Genomic DNA, 12,848 nt, shown 5'->3' with positions numbered 1-12,848 from the left:
AACGACGACTTTGTCTTTTAATTTAGTCATAACTTGTATCAATAAATATATAAAAAGTGTCACTGACAAAACCTTATCTTCTATTTTTACTCTTAATTCCTCTAATCTCTACCAGTGGAGGAATAACTCACATCTTTTTACTAAAGTAAAATGAATAATATCATAATGAAAACGTTTTTAATTACATATGTACAGTACTTTTATACTATTTTAAATAATTAGTAAGCAAAATGTACTAAACGTGAAACTAGGCTACTCTTAATGCAAAATGGCCCTATATAAAGTGTTATAATTATATACATTTTTGGAATATTGCTTGATGTTGAAACGTAGCGTTATCAGGTAGAATAAGCTTTAACACTGTGTCTACACCGGACGCGGCCGTTATTGCTCGCGTCGCAACAGTTTACCCTACACTGTAAAAAAAATCCCCGTAAAAAAACGGAAATATTCCGGCAGCTGGGGTGCCAGAAAAAATCCGTAAAATTACAGTAATTTTCCTTTATTTAAATCCCCGTAAAAAAACGGTAAAATTCCGGCAGCTGGGGTGCCGGAAAAAACCCGTCAAATTACAGAAAATAACCAACACGTAAAATTACAGTAATTTTCCTTTATTCAAAAAGCAGTTTTCATACAATTTTCTGTATTTTCTTGAGCTCTCACACATCCCTTTTAAATGTTTATTTCAACAATATACCACTATAACAATTAGTATAACTCTAAATACAGTTTTTACATAACATTCTGTATTTTCTTGAGCTCTCACACATCCTTTTTAATTCAACAATATAACCATTAAGTATAACTCGTTCTAGTTCATAACTACAACAATACACAAATATAAAAATTTGTCAACAGATAAGATTAGAAAAAAAAATAATAATAATAATTACAGTTTTTTTCAGTCGCTAACAAGCATTTGTCCAACCAGTAGTCACATTTTCAAAACTCTAAACACAATTAGCACAGCATCGGTCTATTGTGGCCATACCATTCACACATTTCATGTCGTTTTCACACAATATGCAGTCAGTGAACACATTTTCACAATGCTTACATTTTCTTAACAGACAAGTTATACCTCCCAACAAAATTATGGATTGTTTTTGTAGTATTTGCGAATGTTAACACACACCATCCCACAATAGCAAACACAATATTCCAAACCTTAGATACAGTATAAAAACCTCTGCTCCTGCAATGATATCAGTTCAAAAACAATATATCTCAGCAAAATAATAAACAAATAATTGAATAATTGACACACAGCTGATTTATGTTGGGTAATTTGGGCCAACCCAAAATTACCCAATTTTTTTCTATTACATTGACACTTATACAGTAAAATTAGGACTTTGAGGGTTAGGGTTAGGAAAAACACAAACACTGTAATGTCTGGACGAGGAAGAGTAAGAGCAAGGAGCCCAGGGAGAAGAGCAGGAACAGTGAGAGATGCAGTGAGAGGTGCAGGAGCAGTGAGAGATGCAGTGAGAGGTGCAGTGAGAGATGCAGTGAGAGATGCAGTGAGAGGTGCAGTGAGAGAGATGCAGTGAGAGATGCAGTGAGAGGTGCAGTGAGAGAGATGCAGTGAGAGAGATGCAGTGAGAGAGATGCAGTGAGAGGTGCAGTGAGAGGTGCAGTGAGAGGTGCAGTGAGTGATGCAGTGAGAGGTGCAGTGAGAGATGCAGTGAGAGATGCAGTGAGAGATGCAGTGAGAGATGCAGTGAGAGGTGCAGTGAGAGAGATGCAGTGAGAGATGCAGTGAGAGAGATGCAGTGAGAGATGCAGTGAGAGATGCAGTGAGAGGTGCAGTGAGAGGTGCAGTGAGAGATGCAGTGAGAGGTGCAGTGAGAGATGCAGTGAGAGGTGCAGTGAGAGATGCAGTGAGAGGTGCAGTGAGAGGTGCAGTGAGAGATGCAGTGAGAGATGCAGTGAGAGGTGCAGTGAGAGGTGCAGTGAGAGATGCAGTGAGAGGTGCAGTGAGAGATGCAGTGAGAGGTGCAGTGAGAGATGCAGTGAGAGATGCAGTGAGAGGTGCAGTGAGAGATGCAGTGAGAGAGATGCAGTGAGAGGTGTAGTGAGAGATGCAGTGAGAGATGCAGTGAGAGGTGCAGTGAGAGATGCAGTGAGAGAGATGCAGTGAGAGGTGTAGTGAGAGATGCAGTGAGAGATGCAGTGAGAGATGCAGTGAGAGATGCAGTGAGAGGTGCAGGAGCAGTGAGAGATGCAGTGAGAGGTGCAGTGAGAGATGCAGTGAGAGATGCAGTGAGAGATGCAGTGAGAGGTGCAGGAGCAGTGAGAGATGCAGTGAGAGATGCAGTGAGAGGTGCAGTGAGAGAGATGCAGTGAGAGATGCAGTGAGAGATGCAGTGAGAGATGCAGTGAGAGAGATGCAGTGAGAGATGCAGTGAGAGAGATGCAGTGAGAGAGATGCAGTGAGAGAGATGCAGTGAGAGATGCAGTGAGAGAGATGCAGTGAGAGGTGCAGTGAGAGAGATGCAGTGAGAGGTGCAGTGAGAGAGATGCAGTGAGAGAGATGCAGTGAGAGATGCAGTGAGAGGTGCAGTGAGAGAGATGCAGTGAGAGATGCAGTGAGAGGTGCAGTGAGAGAGATGCAGTGAGAGGTGCAGTGAGAGGTGCAAAAGTGCAATATTTGATGAAAACATGTGGCCTAACCCTGAAGATCGCAGAGATTAGATACAGTAATTTTGTGCTTTTTTTGTAAGCAATACTGTAAAACTTTTTCTGTTCTATCATACCATGTTTCTACTGTACCTCCTGTAAACAGTATAAGGGAAAAAAAACTGATGTGCTTTTTACTAGAATGCTTTTGAATGTGAACATTACTGTACATGTGGACATACAGTTCCCAAACTAAGAAATTTAGTGTAAAAAGGTTGGATTGCATGTTTTTGCATGCAAATAACTGTAAAACTGAAACATAAAAGTCTATGCAGTTTTTGTAATGTCAACAATAGCCAGTATTTTGAAACCTGGTGTACTTTGATTGACTGCATGTACCGTGTGAAGTGAAAACAAGTGTTATTCTTTGACAGAATAATTTCATTTTGAGTCAGATGTCCAGTGTTTTGGTAAAACACTGTACACTGTAAAATGTTTTGGTGTTGTGTGTAAGAGTGAGCGTATGAGAGGATGTGGGTGAGGATGTGTGTGACAGAGTGAGTGTGAGGAAGTGTGTGTGAGTGAGCGTATGAGAGGATGTGGGTGAGTGTATGTGAGGATGTGTGTGACAGAGTGAGTGTGAGGAAGTGTGTGTGAGTGAGCGTAAGAGAGGATGTGGGTGAGAGAGTGAGGATGTGGGTAAGTGTATGTGAGGATGTGTGTGACAGATTGAGTGTATGAGATGATGTGGGTGAGAAATTGAGAGTGAGAATGTGTGAGAGAGTGTATGTGAGGATGTGTGTGAGAAAGTGAGTGTGAGGATGTGTGTGAGAGTATGTGAGGATGTGTGTGAAAGTGAGTGTGAGGATGTGTGTGAGTGAATGTATGAGAGGATGTCGGTGAGAGAGTTAGAGTGAGGATGTGTGAGAGTGAGTGTGAGGATGTGTGAGAGAGTGAGTGTGAGGATGTGTGTGAGTGAGTGTGAGGATGTGTGTTAGAGTGAGCATATGAGAGGATGTGGGTGAGAGAGTGAGAGGATTTGTGTGACAGAGTGAGTGTGAGGAAGTGTGTGTGAGTGAGCGTATGAGAGGATGTGGGTGAGAGAGTGAGGATGTGGGTGAGTGTATGTGAGGATGTGTGTGACAGAGTGAGTGTGAGGAAGTGTGTGAGAGTGAGCGTATGAGAGGATGTGGGTGAGAGAGTGAGGATGTGGGTGAGAGTGTATGTGAGGATGTGTGTGACAGAGTGAGTGTGAGGATGTGTGTGAGAGTGAGTGTATGAGATGATGTGGGTGAGAAATTGAGTGTGAGGATGTGTTCCTATGAGAGGATGTGGGTGAGAAATTGAGAGTGAGGATGTGTGAGAGAGTGTATGTGAGGATGTGTGTGAGAAAGTGAGTGTGAGGATGTGTGTGAGAGTATGTGAGGATGTGTGTGACAGTGAGTGTGAGGATGTGTGTGAGTGAGTGTATGAGAGGATGTCGGTGAGAGAGTTAGAGTGAGGATGTGTGAGAGTGAGTGTGAGGATGTGTGTGAGAGTGAGTGTGAGGATGTGTGTGGGAGTGAGCATATGAGAGGATGTGGGTGAGAGAGTGAGAGGATTTGTGTGACAGTGAGTGTGAGGATGTGTGTGAGAGTGAGCGTATGAGAGGATGTGGGTGAGAGAGTGAGGATGTGTGAGAGAGAGTGTATGTGAGGATGTGTGAGAAAGTGAGAGTGAGCGTATGAGAGGATGTGGGTGAGAGACTGAGGATGTGTGAGAGAGAGTGTATGTGAGGATGTGTGAGAAAGTGAGAGTGAGCGTATGAGAGGATGTGGGTGAGAGTGAGGATGTGTGAGAGAGAGTGTATGTGAGGATGCGTGAGTGATTGAGAGAGTGAGTGTGTGAATATCCATGTCATCTAGGGTTTTCAAAGCATCTTCAATTTCTGTCTCAGAGAGTTTAGTTTTTGCTCTAAGAGATACTTTAAGTTGATTCTTTGTGTACTGCTGGCACACTCCACTAAGTTTATTAATCTCTTCTACGATTAGCTGTACTGTTGAGGAAGGGATCAGGTGCTTTGCCTGCAACTTCATGAAAAACATGGACAGATTTCTCATGTATAAACTTTTCATTTGAGCAGGGTCCAGCATATCCTCCTCATGCCCATCGTCATCTGCCCCTTCATCTGAGTGGCTTTCAGTAACAGAGACTCACTAGGAACTGAAGGAAGACAGTATGCACCAGAGACATGCAAAGCTGTAGAGTATTTGTGCTTTCTAGATAGGTGGGACGTGAAAGATGATTTCACTGAAAATGAGCGATCACAGTTTTTGAAGGGGCAATGCACCTGATCTCTTTTTGAAATGTGAAATTTAAGGTGACCCAAAATATCTGAAAGATCAATCAACTGTTTCTGACAGTTTGTAACTTCACATGTGAAGGGTCCCTGCAGAGACTCACATTGTGACGTAGAAGATGACTGCCGATGATGACGGTAAACATGACATTTAAATGCGTTATAATTTCTGAAGCGTAACTTACAACCTGCCATGCAACATGCATATATGTAATGTGCCTCATTTTTGTGTAGCCCTTGATGTTGTACATAACCTTTTAGGGTTTTCACAGAAACACTACAACTATTACAAGTGTAATCTGCAAACATCTTTACATGGTGCAATGGTCACCTTTCCCCCCTGATCTTGATTTTAGCAGCTCACGCAACTTATCTGCAGGGAGAAACAAAAACAAGCATGTTAGTTGTTAATTATCTTAACATGTTAAGAAATCTACAAAAATTCAATGAAATATATTGATAAATGTATTATACATTTTATTGTATCTAAAGTAATTTAGCGTTTTAAGTAGTTAGCGTTTTTGATGAAAGATTACAAGGGCATATTAATATAGGAAAAAAATAATATTGTGCATGGATAACTCATTTATACTCATTCAGCACTGCAACATTCTGTAAAAAAGTTATAATTTTCACTTTTAATTTCATGGCTACTAAACTGACTAACTACTAGTGCATTCAACTGTTTGAATCAGATCATTTAAAAAAAACACCCCACAAACTCGAGTCGTTCGTTCATCACGTGACAGCCCCGGTGTTCCCGAGTCATATGAAAGATTCGTTCAAATTAAACGATTCGTTAATCACCGACCCATCACTAAGCTCCTCATGAGTTGGGGGTTGAAGTTAAGAGGTTTGACTGACAGGTCCAACGGAGTCAAGCAGTTTAGTCACAAGCTCTTTTTAATACTTTTCATTGGTTAAATAACGTTAACTTACTTGAAAACCCCATAGACAGAAGTAAAGGGTGACTGATGAACGTATCCAACCTCGCCTCGGAAAACGGCTATTTTTAGCTTTAAGACGACACATACGACTAATATAACTTTTAACGTTAACTTACTTGAAAACCCCATAGACAGAAGTAAAGGGTGACTGATGAACGTATCCAACCTCGCCTCGGAAAACGGCTATTTTTAGCTTTAAGACGACACATACGACTAATATATAACTTTAACGCTACATATTAGGCTACTGGGCAAGTGGAATATATACGTAGGCCTAATATCATCGAAAAAATAGCGGGATTCGTCGACGGCTGTTTGGCAAATAGCCTAACTTAGCCTACGTTACGTTTTACCTCAGGCCATCCTTAAAAATATTCTTGTTTGCCGTAACCCGACCGACCCTGTCAATTTAGGACCGACCCAATCCCCCCTCCCCCCTCCCCCTTTTAGTCCGACCGACTTGCCGGTTGTAAATTTGCATTAAGACCGACCGATTTTTTTTTACTCTTCAAACAACTAATACAAATGCAATACAATATAAATTATATTATAGTAAGCAGGCTACGTTCTTTCTTTTAAATAAAAACCCGTGGCGTCATCTATATGATGATTATGTTTACACCATTGGTTTACGCATGTCACACTATGGTCTGTGCGTTCGCTTCGTTTCATTCACGGTCAATGGTTCGCGCTCGGTGACAATGGCTGCGGCGCGGCTGCTTGTGAAATACGTCTGTATGAGCCTACATTTAGTCGCTCATTATTCGAAATTCTTAATGGTCAAATAGGGAATAGATGTTAACGGCCTTTTCTCGGAGCGCGTCCAGCAGCTCGTCACGATATGGCCGCCGCAAACGCGCGTCACACAGCAACGGCAGGCTCTGACAAACACACAAGTATGGGAAGCCAAACACACCGAAAGTGGGACGAAACGGCGGGGTGTTACAGAGTTCGCGCAGCGCGGACATGTAGCTAATCTGCGTGGCTCAATGGACCGAGACGCGCGACAGACTCGACAGCGCAGGGAGGAAGTGTTTGCTTGCGCGACCTAATCTCACCAGCGCCGCGCTGACCAATAAAACAGCACATCCCATACCGAAATGTACTAAATTACACTAAAGAAAATCGACCATTCCATAATATGTCAGGACTACTTAATATAGTTTCTACAATGCGCCTAGCCATTTGACCTCACTGATTTCCGTTAATAATAGCAGATGTTTATGGGTCCAATTTAAACCAATAGTGCCAAATGCGCTGTTTTATTGGTCGGCGCGGCGCTGGTGAGATTAGTCATTCATTTATTTGTTTCCCTCTGAAAATCCACTCTTTTTCCCCAAATGAATGCAGCTGGAATTAATGCAATAAACAAGTTTTTTGACAAAGATTTCAAATTGTTTGTTGTCTATAACCTGTATCAGAATGAGGTTCGCAATGGTGCGCCCGAAGGCATGGGTTGAAGACACTGTCAGTGACGTCACGATATGCAAATTTGTTTACATTCATACCGACGTAATCACCATGACCAAAATTGTCCTTTTTTTTTTCATTGAATTTAAAAAAAAATATATATATAGACCTACCTACCGACCCTTTTTTTTTTTTTTTGCTGTTACTGCAAACCAAAATATTTTTAAGGATGGCCTCAGGTGGAAAAATGATCCTAACGTTAACTTAGATGGTAATAAAATGCAACAAAAATCCTAAAAATTACAAAACTTTGAAGTAGAACTTGGCTAAAATCAAACAAAAAGAAGAAAAACGTAAAGTAACACGGTACCATCAACCAAGACCTGCATTTTAAACATTGTCAAGGTTTTAAATAATTAACGTTACCGGCCTGCGCCCAAGTTTAAAACACAGTCAACACTATAAACGGTAAAAAAATGTCAAAATATCTCACATATAGTAATGATGAAATTAGAAAACATGAATTTTACCTGCTTATCACTTCACATCCAAGATTGACGGTTAAGATGTCCAAGGTCGAGTGATTTCTGTGACCTGTCGCGCGCGTAGTTATCCCACCACTGTGTGCTTAGAAGGAATTGTATCCTTGCGCCAAGGCGGGAATTCCTTCAGTTCGAATTTTTTAAATCTCAATAGCTGTCATTTAAATATCAGCGTACTTAAAGAAATAATGTATTATTATATGATATTATATTATAATATTATGAGAATAAATGCGTAATAAACACTGAACGCAGCAGAACTACTTTGACAAGCGGAACAAGATGTCCGCTGCGAACAGTCGTAGAAGTGATGGACCTGATTCTTTCGGATAGGTCGTTAAAACGAACCGGTTCAAAAACTGATTCACCAGGCTCTTTTACACAGTCAATGACGTACAATGTTATAATCAAATAACCTAATAAATAAATAAATAACTAAAAATTGAATAAACTTGTCTTAATTAACAGAGCAATTTCATAAACAATGTTTATTTCTCTCTTTTCATTCCGGTAAAAGGTATATAAATGCTAATCTATTAATTAGTATGTAATATTATATAAATATAAAAACTTTTTTATATATATTTGTGAAGTATTTATACATTTGCATGTCTTCACAGTATTTTTTCTGTAAAAAAAACAAACAATAATAATGTTTTTAAAAAATCTATTTTTTTGTTATCAGGGCTCCAGACTAACTTTTCCACTGGTTGCACTGGTGCTACCAACTTTCTCAGTTGGTCGCACCAGCATATGATTTGGTCTCACCTTTTTTTTCTTTTCTTTTTGCTACATGCCATTAGCCTGGTTCTACCAGACTCTCGTACATTTCATTTGTACAGAGAGTCTGGTCTCGCTCCATTGAGAAACGTTAACTTCCTTGTAGGCGGGTTCTCTGTTAAAGTTCAAAACTATTGGATCTGCCCAGCGTCACTCAGGATCTGCCATAGCCAATCGCTAACGTGTGGTCGTGACGTATGTCATGCGCCGAAACCGGCTGGAAACAACAAGTCCAAATTCCATATTCATAAATCTAAATATCTAAATGCTAAACCTCTCTTTCTTATATTTGTGAAAGAATTTTAAAAATACCTCTTTTCAATTAAGTTGTCTGAGAACAAAAAAAGCCTAAAAAACATTATCTGTTTGTAATTATTTTCCTTTTTTCAGTGTCATGTAATTCTCTTAACTTGTTCATGTTTATTTTATATTATCCCCCTACTGTTTTATTTTTGTTTTGTTTTTATTATTATTTTTTGTTTGTTTTTGTATTATGTTTTCTGTTATTACTTGTGTATTGTTTTAAGCAATAAAAAAAAACAAGTCCGAATGATCAGAGGATTATGTTTAGAATAAGATGTCTGTCAACGAGAGCTGCATGTTTTGTTCATCGAATTTAAGAGTTCAAGGAACAATTCTAAATTCTAAATGTATATTTGACACTAAGGACAGTGATGTATTCAGTCAACTGTCGAAGCTGGGTGTAATCATTAAAGGAAAACTCCGGCGCAAAATGAACCTTTGGTCTAATTACACATTGTTACCTAGTCAACCGTTATCTGAGATTTGTTTTCATGATTATCGAATGTAAATAGTTTTATCTCTAAAAACAGTTTAGCCTATAAAGCTAGTATAACGCTAGTATATTGGGCATAGTGTAATGACAAATAAAAATCGCTTGTTAATACCACTAACAAGGCTGAAAATAGCCCCACACTAACACGGTAGCATAATGAGGGTCCCTACCTTCAAACCGAAGCATTGAGAACTTGGTAAGTGTACAGACAGTTTAATAAGAAGATATTTTAAACATACAGTCAACTTCGCGAATACAGGCAGGAGCCATCTTTGAAATACAGCCTTTACCAGTCGATCTACGAACGCCGATCCAAGCCTGCTGTTCGCGCTCACCTTATCACAACTTATAGCTCGTTCACATCTCACCAGCGCACTTGGATCGGCGTTCGTAGATCGACTGGTAAAGGCTGTATTTCAAAGATGGCTTCTGCCTGTATTCGCGAAGTTGACTGTATGTTTAAAATATCTTCTTATTAAACTGTCTGGACACTGACAAAGTTCTCAATGCTTCGGTTTGAAGGTAGGGACCCTCATTATGCTACCGTGTTAGTGTGGGGCTATTTTCAGCCTTGTAAGTGGTATTAACTAGCGATTTTTATTTGTCATTACACTATGCCCAATATACTAGCATTATACTAGCTTTATAGGCTAAACTGTTTTTAGAGATAAAACTATTTACATTCGATAATCATGAATACAAATCTCAGATAACGGTTGACTAGGTAACAATGTGTAATTAGACCAAAGGTTCATTTTTTTGCGCCGGAGTTCTCCTTTAACAATACGCCGCTGCGGTCGTTTCAGATCTGCCGCAAATGCTGTACAGTGATCATCGTGCACGCCGAGCTGCCCAGCACCAACTCCTAACCTTTCTGCCTCCCTCACTTGGTCCTCCATTAGTGCAACAAGAGGAGACGACAACAAATATCGGCTTTGCATCCTATCGTTCGCCTTAGCTAACTCATTCACCACTAGCGGAGTGAGCTGGAAAATTAAACTTTTCCCGAACCCCGTGGGGAGGAGGGCCACAACATCATGGCCACCAACAACACTTAGCAAACATTGATCTTGCTCCAGCTTTAACTTCTGGATATTCGGCAGTTTTGCAACAACGGACCGAATAGATTTTCTCACGTCTTTCTCCGCTGCCGTTACTGAACTCCAACTCAAACTGACGCGCTACATCAACGTCATCGTTCTCAGCCACTCCCTCTGTTCGCTGATTGGACCGGTAAAAAAATTATTTCTGGAAACCAAAGTCTACAGCACAATCCCAGACGTAGTACTGAAGGAAAATAAAATTGAGCGGAAGTGCGTAGGAGGGCGGAGCCAGGCTAACATGCCATGGGATTAATCAATGCATGCTGATGAATAGTGGTTTTAATGGACCAAGGCTAGCAAAGGCTTTCTGGGTTGCTGCAGAAATACCTGTAATATATTATATAAAAAAACATGTAATATATGGTAATTATCATTGCCAAATTTCAGGATTTTCATGGATTTTGGACAGTAATTTTAATCTGTAATTTTAAGCATTTTACATTTGAATTATATACAATCTATTTACATTTAAATCATATTCTATCTGTCTATCTATAATCATCTTTCTATCTTTTAAAAATCATTAAACATACATTTTAAAAGATTAGAGTAGCTATTATAATAAACTGATACAGATTTTTCATTATCAAAGTTTATAGTTGTAACAAAAAGCAGAAATCTCACACTCCAATTACCTTCTGCATTTTATAATAATTTCCTTATTATTTTGAATAAAATAACAAATAATGAATTTTTTCATGTTTTATGCGGACTATCCATAGACATAATGATTTTTATACTGTGCAAACTGTGTATTCTACCCCCCTACACTAACCCTATCACAGATAACTCTATGCATTTTCAAAAAACATCACTAGTCATCCCGACAAGGATTTCGGATATTGCCATCTTTATGGGGATATTTTGATCCTATAATGTAGGTTTACACACACACACACACACACACACACACACACACTCTCTCTCTCTCTCTCTCTCTCTCTCTCTCTCTCTCTCTCTCTCTCTCTCTCTCTCTCTCTCTCTCTCTCTCTCTCTCTCTCTCTCTCTCTCTCTCTCTCTCTCTCTCTCTCTCACACACACACTCTCTCGATTTTGTTTGCCACATATCCCGCGATTGTCTTACAGTACTATATTGTAAAAACGGCTGTCCCCAAATCAATATTTGACGCGATTTGCCCCGTATTCTTGAGCAGAAGACTGTTGATTTCTACCTCACTTACCGCATCTAGGTTTCCTAATTCCTTTGGATGAGTTTTGCCGCTTCGCACAACCAAATGTAACAGCCTCTCACAAGTTAGAAAGAAAACACAAAGCCAATCAGTTTAGCGATGTTCAGGAGGCGGGACTCAGATCTATTAAACGTTTGTGTAATTGGTCATTTTTTGAACGATGACAAGCCGAAATGAAAACAAGCCGAAATGAAATAGGAGTAACGAGGCTATTTTTAAAATGTAAGGAGTAGAAAGTATACAGATAATTGCGTGAAAATGTAAGGAGTAGAAGTAAAAAGTCGGCTGAAAAATAATTACTCAAGTAAAGCATATAAATTTCTACTTAAGTAAGGTAACGAAGTATTTGTACTTCGTTACTTGACACCTCTGTGATGTAAAGTCTTAGAAACGATACGATTTAAAGCTAATAATTCATACTTTTTAACTACTGACTCAGAGAGCAACACAGTAACTTCAAAGCTGTCCTTGACATAGATTGCTACCCCTCCCCTTTTTGGTCTGTCAGTCCCATAAACAGTAGGCTATAATCGTCAATATCTATGGCATTATCTGAAACTGTTTTTTTAAGCCATGTTTCAGATATCACTATAACATCAGCACTGGTATTTGCGACTTTTTATCTCACAATTGCGAGATATGAAGTCAGAATTGTGAGAAATAAAGTTGCAATTGCGAGATATAGGAAGTCGCAATTGTGAGATAAAAAGTCGCAATTACCTTTTTTATTTTTCATTCTGTGGTGGAAACAAGCTTCCATAGCCTAAATAGACTACTTAAAGCAAGGCAATGTTGCTCCTATTGAAGTAATAATAGTTGAATGACGGTGGATTATGAACTCGCCAAAACGGGAGAGGATTTGTTAGCAGATCAATGCAGCATTCCCGCTTGTGTCGCGGACCCTGGACGACTGTGAGAGGCGGTGGTATGCGCTACAATCCTTTGTGAATAGGTCTTAGTGAGTTAGGAGTCCTCTCGACTTCTTTTAAGCTGTCCCAGACTTAGGTGCTACTTTTAGGGCTAAAATGCTTCGTGAATTACTCTTAGTGAAAAAAATTAGGAGTCCTAAAGTTAGGAGTGACACGCCCATTATTTTTAGGAGTTGCTCCTAAATTCACCA

The 12,848-nt window shown here is 39.6% G+C and overlaps 1 protein-coding gene across 1 annotated transcript in view; it reads right to left on the bottom strand.

Moving 5' to 3' along the window:
- LOC130090965 (interferon-induced protein 44-like) overlaps window positions 1–12,848 on the bottom strand; it is a 45,644-nt gene that overhangs the window by 32,432 nt on the left and 364 nt on the right. The window lies entirely within an intron of this gene.

Source organism: Rhinichthys klamathensis, unplaced genomic scaffold (assembly GCF_029890125.1).
Source record: "Rhinichthys klamathensis goyatoka isolate OS25496 unplaced genomic scaffold, OSU_Roscu_1.1 h1tg000157l_1, whole genome shotgun sequence".
Classification (NCBI taxonomy): Eukaryota; Metazoa; Chordata; class Actinopteri; order Cypriniformes; family Leuciscidae; genus Rhinichthys; species Rhinichthys klamathensis.
This window is presented reverse-complemented; position numbering and strand designations above follow the sequence as displayed.